Source organism: Lissotriton vulgaris, chromosome 8, assembly GCF_964263255.1.
Source record: "Lissotriton vulgaris chromosome 8, aLisVul1.2, whole genome shotgun sequence".
Taxonomy (NCBI): Eukaryota; Metazoa; Chordata; class Amphibia; order Caudata; family Salamandridae; genus Lissotriton; species Lissotriton vulgaris.
Genome location: NC_141696.1, coordinates 576,056,328 through 576,075,020, shown reverse-complemented (window position 1 = coordinate 576,075,020; position 18,693 = coordinate 576,056,328). Strand labels below are relative to the sequence as shown.

Genomic DNA, 18,693 nt, shown 5'->3' with positions numbered 1-18,693 from the left:
CAAATGCTACTTACCAGTATGCATCTGTTCTTGGCATGTAGGGCTGCTGACATTCATATCGCCCACCCTCCTCCCCGGCGCCTGTAGCAGCTGCAGTATTCATATATTTATATGCTCATAGCATGGTCATCACTCACATACTTCACTCCATCTCTGCCAATGGCTAAAAACAATCTGGGGATGGAGGCGATGCCCATGCGCACTGTAGTCCAGGCGAGGAGCCACCTATCTCGTGATACTTCGAAGACTCTTCCAGGACAACAATGTGCAATCATCCGGACCCAACACTAGGCGGCGATCTATGCACAGATATGAATGTCAGCAGCCCTACATGCCAAGAACAGATGCATACTGGTAAGTAGCATTTGCATTACACACCACATTTTTCCTTTACGTAGTATGTACAGACCAAAGATTAAGGCAATTAATGCACATGATATGATACAAACAATTCAACCAATACGCACCAAGGGATAGCTACTCAGTGCAACTTATATGGACTTGATGAAAATATGGACTTCTTAATAATTTGGATTATCTATAGGCAACCATTTGTTGTACGAATTTATTAGATGGCCAAAACTTAATTGCAAGATGTCAGCCCAGGAGAGATCATGCCAGCATTTATTTTCAGATGGGTATCTACTCACTGCACCCACTCGAACGCCCAAAATTCGACACTGGAAACAGCAGTAAGCAGGGAAATAAATAATACAAATAATTGAATAATTGCTCCTTTGAAAGTAAATGCATATATAGAGAAAGTGGACACAACATCTTCACCTCTACAGCCATTAAAAGAAGTGATAGATCAATGCTCTAGAGAAGTACTTCAAAATCCAATACAATGACATAATGCAACAAAGCAGTGTTGCTCGTCTCAAGGGCAAGTAAGTTTTCGTATTCCAAATCAGGTCAAACCTCATTCAAAGAACTGCGATGATAAGGACATAAAAAGGGGAATAGCACAATGTACTCGGGTAACTCAACAGATAATATCGACACCAGAATATGAAACGCAGGCAGTCACGACATCTTAAATAGCAGCAATATTTTGAAACTCACGGCTGAAGTTCAAGAACTAAAGAACATACAATTGTCATACCTCGTAGCAGTCCAATTTCTTCCAGGGAACAACGAAACAATTAAAGAACAGAAACTAACCACATGGCAGACGCCAGAGTCAGCACACCTAATATTAAACAACTCTGATCGATTTTCAGGCTGGGGTATTTAAATATCAGCGCCTACTACACCCCATTATCCATTTCCTCTGAAAGAAATTCAAACGCATCAAATCAAAAGGAAAGGAAACCAGACGGCAGTACCTACACAGGTCTATTCAATTTTACACAAGTAAAAGGTAGGAGAGGTATAGTACAGACCCCAGATAGATCAGTCAAAGATCCACATAGGGAAACTGATTAAACCTCAGATCAATGGAACTGGCTTTCCACCCTACTTAGCAATAAGAGAAGTGACTGATAACAGAAAGATAGGGTTGGTAGCTCTGAATGTAATGCTATACATATGCTGTCATGGAATATAGCTGGGGCAAGGCAACTACTTGAGGAGGGCCTTCTGCCTAAGGAGTGGGCAAATTGTGATATAATAGCTCTGCAAGAGACATGGTCACAGGAAGAACTCCTAAAAGCAGACTTCACTCATTATACAGGAGCAGCAGATAAATGTAAGTAATATGGCCGTGCAATAGTTGGATTGATAGTCTACACATCTACAGCTCTAAATTTAAAACAGAACTCTCCTGATCCTTGCATACAATATGTTAAATTTCAGTCCACTAATATACCAGAGGGCCAAATCAACTCAACCAATTTAAAACACCTTAAATGGACAAACGAAACTAAAAACAGATTGGGTCTCAAAAATAAAAGATCTCCTGGCTGAATTGGCCAACACACCTATGAATAGGATCCAAGCCTGGTCCCTCTTTTTAAACAAATTAACAACGAAAATGAAAGCACCCCAAGTTAAGGTTAAAATACCCGATCCAATTAAAGACTTACCAAACGAAGTGCAAGAGTTAAAAAGGGACCTAAAAAGAACACAAAGGAAGTTGCAATAAAAAAATACAGAAGGGATAATGTGGAAGATATTTCGACAATTACGAAAACAATACAAAAATAGGATTTGGTAATGTAAAAAAGTGAAAACGGAGAGCTTTTGGTCCAAATTAATTTATAGCGTAAGGCATCCAAACTCCAATCAATTTTGGCAGACGTTAAATCAGGAGAAGGAATGGGCCAACTTTCCCACGCAGAAATTTAAACAGAAGTCACAATCCGAGGAGTATGCATCAGCACTTCGGCGGGCATACTGAGGGATCTGAGAACACAATTGCAAAACACCGAAGACAAACTACGAGAAATGAAATGCAAGTACGCTGAGAAACCTGCGGTGGGTAAATTAGCACACATACAGGAATAATTTAAGGATTATGATGAGTTGGCCGAAACTGAGATCAAATATTTTTCGCGTAGACACGGATATATGATGTTAGCACGCATACTTTTAGCACGCATACCATTACCACGCATTTTTTACAACGCAGGACCTTTTACCACGAATACCTTTACAACGCATTACACTACAACGCAGGTACTATTACAACACATACCATTACAACGTAAGTATAGGTAAGTATATAATATTATATATATAATATAATTTTTTTAAATAATGTAATTAATAATAATTTAAATATTTTAATTAATTAATAATTATTTTATTATTAAATATTTGAATTAATTATATAAATTTTTATTTATTAATTTGTAAATACATATGTTAAAAATACCCCTGTACCCCAAAACCCAACCCAGCCCTGAAACCTAAAAATACCCCTGCACCCCAAAACCCAAACCCAGCCCTGAAACCTAAAAATACCCCTGTACCCCAAAACCCAAACCCAGCCCTGAAACCTAAAAATACCCCTGTACCCCAAAACCCAAACCCAGCCCTGAAACCTAAAAATACCCCTGTACCCCAAAACCCAAACCCAGCCCTGAAACCTAAAAATACCCCTGTACCCCAAAACCCAAACCCAACCCTGAAACCTAAAAATACCCCTGTACCCCAAAACCCAAACTCAGCCCTGAAACCTAAAAATACCCCTGCACCCCAAAACCCAAACTCAGCCCTGAAACCTAAAAATACCCCTGCACCCCAAAACCCAAACCCAGCCCTGAAACCTAAAAATACCCCTGTACCCCAAAACCCAAACCCAGCCCTGAAACCTAAAAATACCCCTGTACCCCTTAACCCAAACCCAGCCCTGAAACCTAAAAATACCCCTGTACCCCAAAACCCAAACCCAGCTCTGAAACCTAAAAATACCCCTGTACCCCAAAACCCAAACCCAGCCCTGAAACCTAAAAATACCCCTGTACCCCAAAACCCAAACCCAACCCTGAAACCTAAAAATACCCCTGTACCCCAAAACTCAAACCCAACCCTGAAACCTAAAAATACCCTGTACCCCAAAACCCAAACCCAATACCCCTAATAAATTTTTTTTAAAAAGATAAACTTACCTATACTTACGTTGTAATGGTATGCGTTGTAAAGGGTCCTGCGTGGTAATAGATTTGTGGTAACAGTATTTCGTGCTAAAAGTTGCGTGGTAACAGTTACATACCCGTAGACACACCGCCCGGCGCTACGGGGAGGGAGGACGACCTGGACGCATGCTAGCGTTTAAAATTAAAGAGCGACTACATTGATAGGATTATAGACGAACAAGGTAGGAAACATACTCGCCCTGATGCCATTGCGGAGCAGTTTTGGGATTTTTATACTGATTTATATAAGTCGAGGGGATCTGCATCGGAGGCTGAATTTGAGTCGTATCTTGAGAATGTGGCATGTGCATGGCTTTCTGATGTACATAGGAAGTATTTATGTGTACCAATAGACGAGCAGGATATTAAAACAGCAATTTTGGCGTTAACAAATGGTAAGGCACCTGGTCCTGATGGCCTAACGGTAGAGTTCTATAAGAAGTATATCGATCTCCTTGGGCTGCATCTTTTGGAGATGTACGCGGAAGCGCATGACTCAGGGAAATTACCACCGTCGCTCAGGCAGGCATTGATCATCACTTTGCTTAAAAAAGACAAGCCCCCGGATAGGTGTGACTCTTATTGTCAATTGTCGCTGATTAATATTGACGCCAAGATACTGGCTAACATCTTGGCGATCAGGCTACAACCCCTGATGCAGTGTCTAGTTTTGCCCGATCAGTCGGGTTTCATACCCGAGAGATCCACCTCACACAACTTACGAACTGTTTTCTCCATGTTCCATGCTCTTGAACCAACTATGTCAGCGGCGGCAGTATTATTAGACTCTGCCAAAGCATTTGATTAGGTGAAATGGTCGTATATGTATTCTATTCTGCGTCGTATGGGGTTCCCGCCGTTGTTTTTACAGTGGATAGCGGTACTTTTTGCTGATCTGACAGCTAGAGTACGAGTTGGGGGGCTGACCACTAAACCATTTTCCATAGAGAGGGGCACAAGTCAGGGGTGCCCTCTTTCACCACTACTGTTTGCGATGGTATTGGAACCCTTGGCTTGTGTCATTCGCCAGCGGCACAGTGAGACTGCGCTTAATTTCAATTATCGACCAGTCGCCATTTCGCTTTAAGCTGACAACATGGTGCTGTTTGTGTGGGAGCCCTCCAGGTATCTGACACAGCTCCTTTGTGAATATGTATGTTTCGGCCACCTGTCTGGTCTTTGTATTAATTGGGACAAGTCTATTTTTATCCCGCTAACGACTGCCACAGTACATCCAGATTTGGAATTCCCACTTGTGTGGTCCATGGACTCAGTGAAATACCTGGGCATCTGGATTCATCGGGATCCGAATACCGTGATCAGGGAGAATTTTGGGCGGGCGTATACGAAGTTGGAGAGTCAGGTGGATGTATGGATTTCATTGCCGCTGTCTCTTGCGGATCGCATTGCGCTTCCAAGATGGTGGTATTACCGCGGTTCCTGTACCTTTTTCTTAATATTCCAGTGGCACTAACAATGGGGTTCTTTAGAAATCTCCGCAGACAGCTCCTTAGGTTGGTTTGGGGGGGCAAACACGTCTGTGTTAAATGGTCGGTCCTTACTAGGGGGTACGAAAGGGGTGGTTTCAGGGCACCGGATCTTTATGCGTATTATTTGAGCGCTCAGGCCCAGTATGTGTTTTATTGGTACAGGCCGCATGAGTACACTCCTCATGTCATGGTGGTGGAGGGAGATGCGGCGCCGGTTCCGCCCACTCACCCATCGAGCACAAGGCAACCCGAGAACAGAAATAAACTCGGTGGATATTGCTATTTCCGCTTGGCAAAAGATAGGACAGCTTGCGCGGAAATTACCATTATATGTGCCAAATATGTACCTGGAGCACCATGCTGCCATGTCTGTCACACACGAGGCGCCATCCATGCGGTTGCTTCACGAGGCCGGCCTTCGACGCATTCTTGATATTTATCAAGATGGCACTTTCCTTACACAAACCGATCTCCAGTATGTCAGTAACCAGTCACTGCTCTTTAGATTTGCAATGCATCGCTTGGGTCAGGGGGCCAAAGTGTATTATACCACCTATCCAAACGAACCCCCCACGCTTTTGTCACTGCAGTTTGCGCTCACCACTCCTAGTAACAAGCAGCTAATTTCCAAACTATATGGGATGATTAAAGATGAAAGTGTGGATGCGTTCGATGAGAGCTGGGAAAGATGGAATGAGTGCTTGCCCAATCCGATATCGGAAGTGGATTGGAAACACATATGTGGATTAATAGGGACACTCAATATGAATGGGAACCTGCACATTATACATTTTAAATACATACACCAAGTGTATTACACTCCCACACGGTTGCATAGATATGGCTTGCGTGCATCTGATCATTGTGCGCGTTGTGGGCAAGGGAATGCGGATTTTATACACTTGTCATGGGGATGTTGGAGCGTGGCTGAGTTTTGGAAAGCGGTGGTGGATCATTTAAAAGTAATGGTGGGTGTGGAGCTTCAGTGTACCCCTCTTATATGCCTGCTCTGCTGTGTGCCTCAGATCAAGGGAGTAAGAGGCAAGCTTGTGCGCCTGGCTTTATTGTTAGCGGCAAGAAGTGTGGCGATTTCATGGGGGGGTAGACGTAGACCGAAAACCGATCTGTGGATAAAAGATCTGGTGTACTGCAGAGATAACTTGGAAACCTATGCGGAAGAGCTACCGATCAGTTCGAGGCCCAGAGACATTTGGGAACCATTGCGAAATTATTTACTGACTAAGAGTGATTGATATTCGGAGAGGGTTCGATGGGGCGAGACGCACAATGAGCAGAACATTACTCATTGTTGAGACATGACTACAGTCCTGGATTGTGCTATACAAATGATGTGTTTTTTGTTGTTATTTTTTTTCTTTCTTTTCCTATTTTTTTTTGTCTTATAGCTATTTTGTTAGGGGGGGTTCAAATCACTCTGGATATATGTGACATGCTGTAAGGCCTATAGAATATGGTGGACATTTATTAGATAGATACTGCAATGTTATTGGAGAATTACTGTGCCTTCCCTTCTTTTGGTCGATTGTATTGCTTGTCTTTTGTTATAATAAAGATTAAAAAAAAAAAGAAATTTAAACAGAAGTCACCTAGGGTATAGCTGCAGTTACTGGACATGGGCGACTGTCAATCACTGTCAATGGGCACGATTCAGTCACCAGTGCAAAAATTAGTCCCATTAAAAAATCCCTCCCATTATACAATAGAGGATAGAAAAGAAAATATAATAAATAAGGGCAAAAGCGACGCAGCTCCTGGCCCGAATGGTATTCTGCAACCACTTAAAATTCTGACTCTGAATACTTGAGTATATATCTAAAGAAGCTTTATGCTGATATTGAAATCAACAATCAAATTCCTGACAGCGGGCAAGGATCAATTATAACCCCTATTTATAAAGGAGGAGACAAAACTAACCCTTCAAACTACAGGCAAATTGCAATACAAGATGCTGAAGCTAAAGTTTTTGCCTCACTAATCCTTGAAGATCTGGTCAACTGGTCATGGGAACGCAATTTGATCCCAAAAAATCAAACAGGCTTCAGAAAGGGGAATAGAACTATCTCTAAAATTCTGTCAATCTCTCTGATAGCAGAAAAATGTAAGAACAAGTAACCGGATCTGCACCTTTGTTTCATACACCTAAAAGCTTCATTTGACAGTGTGGACCAGAAACTATTTTGGGCAAAATTAAAAGCCTGGAAAATACCGGAGAGAATCTTAAGGGGTCTATTGTTATTTTATAGAGATAGTTGGGTTCGATTGAAAATTGGAGACGGTGCTAGAATCTCAAGAAAAGTGTTTACTACCACGGTCCTGAAACAGAGGTGTGTGCTGGCCCGCATCTCTTCAACTTATTCATACCAGACGTATCTGGAAAGCTCGATAGAATCAATTCACATTCACCGTACTATGGTAAGCGACAACTCTCGCATCTTGCCTATGCAGACGACATTGTTCTATTGAGTCTAACTAAGGTTGGTCTGACCGAGCTATTAATCAAACTTTCTGAATTTCTGTCCACAAACAAGCTGGAACTCAACACATCCAAAACAAAAACAATGCCTGTTACCAACTGACTAGCCCCACAACACAACATCTGGCTAGAAGGCAAACTATTGGAGAATGTATCCAGCTACAAGTATTTGGGATATTATATAGGTGATAAGTTATCCCTTCTTGACCAGAAAAACTACATGCACAGAAAGCGGGGGGCCTTAACATTCGCCTTCAGGTCATTTGCAAAGAAATTGGGGGGGCTTCACTAAAGTCGCTCCTGTCGACCATATCCACCAAAGCTCTGCCAACCTTATCTTATGCTAGCGCTGCTATGCTTGGTAAGGATTCGGAGATTCTTAATAACCTAATAACAAGCATTTATAAAAAGGTTCTTCAGCTCTCCTTGACCCCCTCGCCAGTGCAATTGCACCTAGAATTCGGGCTAATGAATGAATAAGAGGGTAGACTTTATAAATATATATAAGGGTGTGATACTGGATAAAACAAAACGCAGAGGAAAACAGCCTCAACTGATTATTATGGCTAGAAACTGGAAAAGGATAAAAGATTGCAGGCCAACCAATTTTTGGACAGCGCGCTTAAGGCAACTTGTATTATTGATCTCTGTAATAAAAATATGCCTTTTCCAAAATTCAAGCTGCCACTACATAAGCAGCAAATTTTTCATTCAGTGATATTGGACAAAGGCATTTCCTCCAAAAGATCTCACTCGTGGACAGTGATTAATAACTATAAAGTCCTTAAACCGATGGCCTACCTAGATTCTACATTCTCTATCCACATAAAAAGACAACTGATGGCATTGCGGTTCGGGAAGTTCCTTACATTGGCTGATGCACCGCACTGGAAGTACATTGAGTCAAAAGAATGCCGTCTTTGCGGCAGTCAAAAGGAAGATTTTTATTAATTTCATATGTCACTGTAAGAAACTGCAATCAGTGCGAGTCACTTTCTTAAGGAGAGCTTTCTTGGATAGAGGAATAAGCTCATCTAGAACTGCCATCATTAGAGGATTGGATCCAACAGACTCCCAAATGAACTGTAAACTGAAAGTTTTTACGTGCTCAAGTACTGAATACAGAAGCACTTTAATGAGGTAATCTTAACAGGGGGTGAAAGCTAATCCCACTCGCCATTGTACAGAGGAGGAGGCGTTACATGCGGTAATCTCCAATTTCTTGAACTAACAAAGTATGCCCCCTTCAGTAGTATTGCCAGTGCAATTTTTTAGTTACAGGACTAAGAGACTTACAGATGTAACTCATGGCCTGATAGGAAGTAAATAATAGACTGACGCCGATCATGTTTACTTTTATCACACACACTTTATTGGTACTTTTGCATGTTAAGCTAGTAAAAGAATGAAGTAAGAGCAAAATTGATAAGTGTTACACACGGATTTTATACTTGCTCTTTTTTACACGCTTTATGATGATTTTGTTTCTGTAAAATGTTAACTTGTTTTACATTTTTGAGAGAAGGATGTTGTTTTATGTAAAATTGTTATGTTTTTATCTAATTATACAATAAACTAATAATACTACCACTGTACCCACTGAATATATTCTTTACAAATGCTACAAATGCTACAAATGTCCGAATTTGTATCTCTTGTATCTCTTCACAGTTTCGTAATGAACATTACTTACAAAAGTCTTTCACATGCTGCAACACTTTAATGTTTTGTTAATAGAGTATTTATCTCAGAACTTTAATTTTTCAGAGTTTATGTTCCTTTTTTGATGGTGATGTTGTAATATAAAGATGTGGACGCCATCCCATGGTAGGGTTAGTTCAGTTGTAACCCTCAACATGATATATGAGTAAGCCATTATAGTAAAATATGTAATACAACGTAGCATCAGGAAACAGCTTCTAATAGAGTTCTAAGTTCAGACCCCTCACCTTGGAATATTTCCCAGGCATCATACTGGATCCAGAAAATCTTGAGCAGTACCTCTGCGCACAGGTAGATTTCATTGGGCGGCTTCGCATTGGCATTGTCCATGCCAGAAATTGCATGCGCAGTGCATATATAGACTCTTCCCCAGCCTGCTGACATCAACTCCTTTCCTTACTCGCCAACAGCGTGGATCCGGAGACCTATTTCAGTCATATTTTGATCACTTTAAAAAAAAACTTTAGTCAAACCTTTTTTAGCTTTGCTCCCAGTGTGCTAGGGACTTGTGTCCCAGCAAGCCCACATGGTTTAAACCATGTGAGGGACGTCACAGACAGATGTCTACGCTTGGATTGTCTGTGGTGGGGGTACGAAACTAGGCCTGCTCTGGCTGCAAGTCCATGAATCTGAAGGTGATTAGCGAGTGGGCGTTTAAACTCTTGAGAACGTGGCAGAAAAAGGCTCTGCACCAATTCCGATTCCGCTTCCAAGGGAGATTGTGAGGTGGTTCTCTGAGCCATTCCAGCAAATGATCGCCATCCCACTCCAAGTCATTGAAGTCGGGTAAGTTAAGGAAGCACAAAAAGAAGACGTTGGAGTGCTCTTTGGCTTTCCCTAGCAAACACCGTACTTCTAGGTTCCACACTCCACCTGTGAAACTGACGCCAGGTCCACTCCATGCTTCCCTAAGTATCCCACAGTCGGAATGACCCCTGCTCAACTCAAGGAGTTCTATGATGCCATGCACTCCATCTTTGATCCTGCATCCTCCTCTGACATACCTTTGGGCTCTGTGGGGTTGAGAGGTACCCCGGCTAGATTACCGTCAAAGGATTTGCACTGCACACTAGCTGGGACCCCTGGATCTGCACCTGGATCCAGAATGATACAGACACAGGTGTCACCACCCTTCTGTCACCGATAGAAGAACCCATCTCAATCTCTGACTCTGAGTTGGCACAGCTTCAATCCCGGACGACACTAGCACTGTCTGGCCCATGTCCACCCCTAGACTTGCCACCCTTGAACAGAATATTTTATCTGAAGGGGGGATGAGGACGAGGGGTATGGCCCATTGAGGACAATCCATACCTGGGAGAAAACTTGAATGAGAAGCTAGGTGACACCAGCGGCCTGGACACCTTACCAGACTCTGGCTTAATTCCTTCTCCTGTCCCTGCCACTGAGAAGTATGCAACAGTGTGAAAGTGATGCACATGTTGGTGGAGGTCCTTGACCTGCAGTTGCCATCTGTTGAAGTCAAAATCAATGTTTTGATTAAGGTGGTTCACCCGGGGGCAAACTCTTCAAAGCCCTTTCTCCCATTTAATGAGATGCCTACTGACATTCTCCTGGGGGCATGGGCTAAAACCTGCCCACATGGATTGTCCTGCCCGGGAGACTCATCCTTTCTCTGCCAGCATCCCTGCCTCAAGCGCCTGGTGATGCAGGCCTGGATCAACCCAAACACATTGCCTAGCACCTCACCCTATAGGGAATACAAGAGGGTGGACACCTTTGTGAAGTGGATCTTCTCTTTCACCAGCTTGGCATTGTGGCCAGTGAACACCGAGCGCCTCTCGAGCCACTATTCCCATGCCTTGTGGGATTTGGTTACGCAGCCACTGCCCATGTTGCCCAAAGAGGGCCGAACCTTCCTGAACTCTGCATTTGTCGTTGGCCGGGGCATGATGAAGTTTGCCATTCAGTGTGGGTTGGACACCACTGACTCACTAGACAGTGCCGTGGTCTTTATAGTGGCACTCCACCGCCATGCGTAGTTGAGATCCACTGGGTTTTAGGGATGTCTAGTCATCTCTGATCGACTTGCCCTTTGGTGGCGCCCGCCTATTTGCCGAAAAAGCTAAAATGGGGCTCAAGCACTTCAAGGAAACCTGGGTCACCGCTATTTCCCTGTGCCTTTCCATAGGCCTCCAGCAACAGTTCTTATCGGTCCATCCAAGATCATGGTCGGGGCTTCCCTGGGCATCCAAAATGTCAGCCTTCCAACAAGCTTATCAGTCCTTTTGTGCTGGGACATGGATCCCATAAACGATGCAGGCCCACTCCAAGTGTATTGTGCAGTCCCCCACCCTTCTGGCTGCTGCAGCCTCCTCTTTAATAGGCCCTCAACTCAGCACACCCATCCTGTTGGTGGCAGAATCAGGCACCACCTCATCCAGTGGCAAGCTATAACCTCTGACAAGTGGGTGCTTCAAATTATACAGAGGGGTTATGCCCATCCACTTCTGAAAGCCTCACCACCTGTGCCAACATCCCTGGAACTAGGGACGGAGGACCATCTCTCCTTGCTATATCAGGAAGTGCAGGCTCTGCTGCACAAATGAGCCATTGAGGGTGTTAGCATCAGAAGTTGGACCTGGTTGTTATTCCAGTTACTTTCTGGTGCTGAAAAAGGACTGAGGCATCTGTCCTGCACTAGCTCCCCACCCTCTCAATGACTGTCTACTGAAAGAGAAGTTTAAGATGCTCACATTGGCTAAGGTTCTGTGTGCCCTGGACCCAGGAGAATGAATGGTAAATTAGGACCGTCAGGACGCATATTTCCACATTTTTGTCCATTAGGCCCACAGGTGTTACTTGCTATTCTAGGCAGGCCACAAGCATTTCCAGTTCTCTGTGCTTCCCTTTGGCCTCAACAATGCCCCTCAGGTGTTCACAAAAGTGATGGCAGTAGTTGCGGCGGTCAGGGGTGCCAAACTTCCTCTACCTCAATGACAGACTGTTGAAGGCCTGCTCACCCCAGACAGTTGTCACCCACCTCCTGACTGCGGCGGGCCTTCTGCATTTGCAGGGGTTCACAATCAACTAGCTGAAGTCACACCTAACTACTCCTCAGACGCTCCTTTTCATCAGAGCCAACATTTAATAAACTCATGCTAACTTAACACAATATGCAGAAAAGAAGTAGCTATATGACACCCCCCCCACAGACCTACACAGATAACACTGAACAACTGCTGCAGAATGTGGATGGGATATTTCCCATTGGAAGTAGCTTGCCAGAGTGTTTCTTTCGCAAACAAGATGACATGACCAGGTCTCTAGTGTGGGGAGAGGGTACACCGAAAATAGCGTGAATTACTTTCTAGAGGTCCTAATAAAAGGAAATACTATCCAGCTACTCAACTTTTCAACATTAACAAATGGGCTTTTGCCTCTTAGGATTTACACCTTATAGGAAGATAAGTACATTATCAGCCCCAAGGAATAGACCCTGTGTATAGTGGCGCCTTGACCAGTAGCACTCCACCTACAATTGAGGCTGTGGTCAGGAGTTGCCCCACACGCTTAATTTCCGGCAAAGATGGAATATCAGGGTCATTATATAAAATTTCTAGGGGCATTCTGGTCCCTATTATACCTAGAGAATTCCTGTCTTCATTTAAACATGGAAGTAATAACTTTCCTTAAACAAGGGAAATATCCTGAGTACTGTGGGTCATGCTGGCTGATTACTTTATTCAATCTTGACTATAAGATTTTCATGAAAATGTATGCAGTTAGATCATGCTCGTTGATGTTCTTGTAATGCCATGTATAAGTCAGCATTCGCGGCGCCATTTTCTTTTCCCACTCCATTTTGTGTGAGGTTCGATACTAATCCTTCGCTGTTCCGAGAAATACCCTTTGCTAAGTTTTGTTTCTTTAACAAAGAATGGCTTGTGCCAATGCATAGTTTTCTCTAGATAAAGAACCTCTCTCACCTGTCTGGCAGTTTGATCACAGCACTGAATGGAACGGCCTTCAGAGTGTCCTGAACTGTGCAAGATATGAGAGTAGACGCCTTATTTTTTTGTCTTTCACTGTACGGCCACATTTGCTTGGAAAATTCCACTGTGAGCGTCTTCTTAGCTAACCAGGCAATGTACATAATGTATTTTAATGCTTACTGTACCTCAGTTCCCTCTGTAGTACTCTTACTAGGCTGTGCAGACAGAGCCCCTCTCTGAGCATATACTAATTAACTATTATTGGTGTATATACTCCACTGTTTCTCTGACTCTTCATTCAGTATGGAAGGCTGAGAGGCAGACTGTGCTGATCAGGGTGGCCCTAAGAGGGTCACTTCCTTCATATCAACTTGTAGCATCATAGCGGCGTTGGTAAAATGAGCTGATATTTTCTGTTGGGCGTTAAAACTGTGGCACAATAGGAACAACAAAAGGGAAGGCATTGAATAAGAATACAACAGAATAGTAATAATGCTATAAAACAAATGATTTCCTTGAGGATCCACCACCAATTACCTAAAAGAGACCAACTCAGTTTCCACTTTCCATCCACTTGACGTTCTCAATGATGTCCATAATGTGTTGTTATATTTTTTTTCCAAATTCTCTATGCCAGCAATACACTGGTCGTCAATTATTGTTCATACTCTACCACTCTTTGCCAAGATAAAAACCATTGCATATCTAGTCTGTTCTGAATACACCTGCATGCTTTCTAACTGATTAGTAATATCTATCAAGTCTGGCACTGTAGTATTGGATCGAATCTGTAACTTACCTCCAACATATTCTCTGGCTATTTCACCCTTGGCCATGGCAGTACCACCCAATGTAAAGATGGAGGAAAGCATGTATCCAAATGGGATACCATTCCTATAGCTGTCCACTTCCAAGTCTGTTACCCCTTTACAAAATTCTATTGTTAGTGTCCTTTTAACCCATCTTGTTCTCGGTTGAGCATATTTACATGGAACACCCAAGGGCAGTATCATTCTGAGAACCACATCATCGGTACCATTATAGACATTGGAATAAGTCCCATTGGACAGAAAAGAAAACCTGGATATGCATATATCAGCCCCTCATAATTCACTGCAACATATCTGGAAGTAATTCCAGAAGTGCTTGAATCTTTTTCATTGACTAGAGAAAGGTTTTTTTATGCAGTATTGTTCTGAACAGTTGATGTACAAAACAGTATCTGTACTCTTCACTATGGGGCAACAAGCAGGATAATAACCATCCTCTTGGGGTACTGTCAACTCCTTGTAATGCCAACACACTAGTATTATATTCTGTCCTTCCATATAAAAATTATCACAATATGTATTGTTATCACAACCCGGATAACCCTTACCCTGTGTTTTTTTTTGATGATACAGACATGGTCCAGGATAACCAAATCCGAACATTCCCTTGACTTCCAAAAATTGAGGTGGCTGAGTGTATGTGTAGTTAACAAGCGACAATGGGTATGCGGTCCAAAGGCTAGTGACAGATCGGGTGGAATAGCAAGCGGTCCCCTTTCCCAAAAAAATCTCCTGTGTATTTCTACAAACACATTATGTGTGGCAACCCTCCTATTATGTCCTAGGGAAATATGTTCACCTCCATTAAGTGTGGGTACATTATGAGCACCTTCCCGAACTCATAACACCTCACATATAATCACTGCCATAGTTACCAAAACAATGACACACACAATTTTACTTCGTATAGATCAAATTGTAGTACGTTGGGTCGGAGCAATTGGTTGACCCTCCTCAGTAACTGGTCTACAAAAAGGATGCATAATAAACAAGGGGGAAGGAAAGAAAAAAAGGAATCAAGAAATGTGAGTGTTCCCAGTGTCCGTCAGAGCCTCACTGGTACAGGCTCTTATCATCCATCAATCATTTGGCGCTCTTGAGCACCGTCGGTGGACTTGCTTTGTCCTAAGCGCTTTCCTAATCTATCCCACACTAATAAAGGTGGTATACTTTCAAAGTATACTTCCTGACTAATGTTCAAACAACAAAAGCAAAATCATTGGTTCCACTCCCTCGTTGGTACTGCTGCTCAGTACTTTCCTACCTTATGCAGTCCATCCCTAGTCTTTCTTCTCCCAGACTCGGTGATCCTCATCCAAGGACGTAAATTGTACCTGGCAGCTCCAGGCACCGTGTGATCACTGAACAGAGGCTCCTGGATTGCTCATATTTCTAGTGGGACAGCTCATTGAAAACATCATCGGTCTTCTTATCAGTTTGCGTCCAAACCAGCTTTGCGTCGCTAAAGGGCACAAATCTGGGCACCTGTTCACATTCAACATCTCCTATGCCCTCCTTGACCCACTGATCATAAGACAAAGGTATCCTTTTGCAGTGTGTCACATGGACCCAATTCGTTCGACCAGCAACCTTTACTGCCATCTGTGTAGCCAGAAGGACTTGCCCTGGACCTTTCCACCAGAGTTCCAACTTCTTCTTCCTCTGAAAATTATTTATCAGGAATACGTCTCCAGGTTGGATGCTGTGGCCAGGTCCCTCTGCTTTAGGAGGTAAGGAGTCTAACACCTGTTGGTGAATAGAACCCAAACTTTCTGTCAATTGTCGAAGATAATCAAATAATACAGAATATTGAATGTCCGAATATTTTTTCAGCTTTGGTACACCCCAGATATTTGCTGGGCATCTGAAAACTACGTTGTATGGTGATAAGCCAGTTCTAGAATGTGCTGTAGTCTCCTGGTTGACAAAAGAGCCAATGGAAGAGCATCTGGCCATCTCAACCCTGTCATCTCTTGAGTTTTTGCCAATGTCACTTTTAATGTTCTATTGTACTTCACGACAAGCCCCACTGACTGCAGGTGATTGGTGGCATGGAACTTGTATTTAACATGCAAGCCTTCACATATTAACCTGATCACTTTCCCATTAAAATGACATCCGTTATCACTACAGATAATTCTGAGCATTCCGAATCGTGGGAAGTACTCTTTAATGAGCACCTTCGCAGTTGTGGTGGCTATATTGTCTTTAGTGGGGTAAGCCTCAACCCATTTCCTGAACGTGAATATAAACAATAGGGCATACTTGAGATTTTTGCAATGTTCTAGCTCAATGAAGTCCATCTGGAGGACTTCAAAGGGAAATGTAGGTGGTGCAAAGTTGCCGGATGGTGTGGGGGTACCTTTCCCTGGATTGTGCCTCATGCAAATCATGCAACTTCTTACTAAATGTATAGTGGTCTTGGAAATATTATCAAGCTGGGGCCAATAATTTACAAATAACTTTTGCACTGAGATGAGCTGGAACCTTGAGCCATAGTAGCCACAGAGAGTACATATGCATCAGGTGACATCCATTTCTGTTATCTAGACAAATCAATCCAACACCCTTGGTCATCTAAATGTGCTGTACTCTCTTGCGACCCCGCTAATTCTTCCATCGTGGCCTCACTTTGTATCTCTTTCACACTCTCAACAGTGTTTTCATACATGGCGTTTTTGGGAACCCATCTAGCTGGGCCTGCAACAAACATTTTCTTCATCTTACTCTGAGCTGTTTCCTTGGCTGTCTGGTTTGCGAACGCCTACGTCATCTGTCACTTTCTTGTGGGCACTACACTTCACAATAGCTATTTTCTTAGGAAGTGTTAATGCAGATAACAATCGTAATATCAGATATCTATGTTGTGTCATAGTACCATGGTAGGTAAGGAACCCTTTCCCTGCCCACAGGCACCCAAAATTGTGTGAAACTCCAAATGCATACTGACTGTGTAAATATTGATACCTAACCCCTCACTCAATTCACAAGCTTGTATAAGGGCAACAAATTCTGCTGCCTGCGCGGATTGATAGGGGACCTGTGATGTCTCGACTACTGTGTGTAATGTAGTGATAGCGTAAGCTGCAGTGGTGATGCGATTCAGTAATTTAAAACAAGAGCCATCAACCTATAGTTCTCCTTGGCGATCTGATAAGGGAACATCAGTCAAGTCTACCCATCCTTCTATCTCTTCCTCTGTTTGGAAAATACAGTCATGTATGTCGACTGCATCGTTCTCGGAAGGAAGGGGTAGTAATGTGGCTGGATTCAGAGTGGCACAACTTTAATCGTGATATGCTTAGCAAACAATGTCAAACAATGTCATTTCATAGCCGGTAAGAGGTGCACTGGTGATGTGCTGTGTCCTTGTTTTATTCAAAAGTGTATCCACAGCATGGGGTGCCATAACTGTGAGGTCAGTATCAAGTACGAGTCTAGCCGATTGTCTAATTGAAGTGGCTGCAACCACTCGCAGACAGCTCGGGAGGGCTCTTGCGACAGGATCGAGCCCAGCAGAGAAATAAGGGCAAAGGTCTTTGTCAATCACCACATTTTTGGGTCAGGACAGAAAGAGCACAACCAGCCATCTTGTGGACATAACACACAAACAGTTTCCTATAATCAGGTGTGCCTAGCACTGGAGCAGAACAAAGTGCAGTTTTAATTGTTCAAAAGATTGCTGACAATCTGGCATCCAAGGCAAAGGCTCATGCACTGCTTTCATTGTTAATGCAAGCAGAGGTTTGATTAGTGAGGAATAATTGGGGATCCACTGCTGGCAGTAGGAAGTGATGCCTATAAAAGCATGCACATCCTTTTGAATTTGTGGACAGGGCATTTTATTAATGGTATGTCGTGTACTTTGGAAGGGGAGGGGGTAAGTGCCCAAAGGAAAGGTTTGCACACGTTCTGTTCAGGGCGAAAGTAGTTTATTTCACCAAATCACAAAAACAAAAGAAAGAGTCCAGTTTAAAGGAGTTTTTTCCTCGCTGCACCAGTTCCAGGAAATCAGGAGGGCTGAGGTCTGAATCGGCACACCAAGAGAAGTCCAGGTCGGTTGGGGGAAAGAAAAACAAAAAAGAGCACGGGTCAGTGGACTGTGCCTGGTAGCTTATATGAAGGGGCGGAGACCGTGATGGAAACACCGACCCTACAAAGAGAGTGGCAACCAGAAGAGATAGAAGCGGTGTCCTCCCATGCAACTACCCATTCCCTCCCCTTGGCTTAGCAAGTCCCTGTAAACGCTGCCCTACCTGTTCTAGCCACCCTCCTCCTGGAGTGTGGCGGGACGTAGCTCGGTGCAGAGGTCCTCTGGTCATCTCTCCGGATTCCAAAACCTATAGTGGGACCTCGGGCTTTCAGGCAGGCTGGCAGTCTTCAGTGTGCTTCTCCCACAGCGTCTTCTCCGCTACCGTGCGCGTCTCTCCCTTCTCCAACAGGCGCGCCTCTCATACTAGACACTTCCTCCTTCAACAGGCCGGGTCCTGCTGATAGGTTCCCTGAGGCCGACGTCACGCCTCCGAGCTCCTCCTGCCGGCTCCAAGGAAAATTAAAGGGACCAACCTCGTTCCATACCTGTGCCAGCAGGATAATGGTATCAACATGAGTCTCCGAATT

General features: G+C 43.5%; 1 protein-coding gene across 1 annotated transcript in view; it reads left to right on the top strand.

Moving 5' to 3' along the window:
* Window positions 1-18,693, top strand: part of VEGFD (vascular endothelial growth factor D) — a 508,699-nt gene that overhangs the window by 48,465 nt on the left and 441,541 nt on the right. The gene's annotated exons all lie outside the window — the stretch shown is intronic.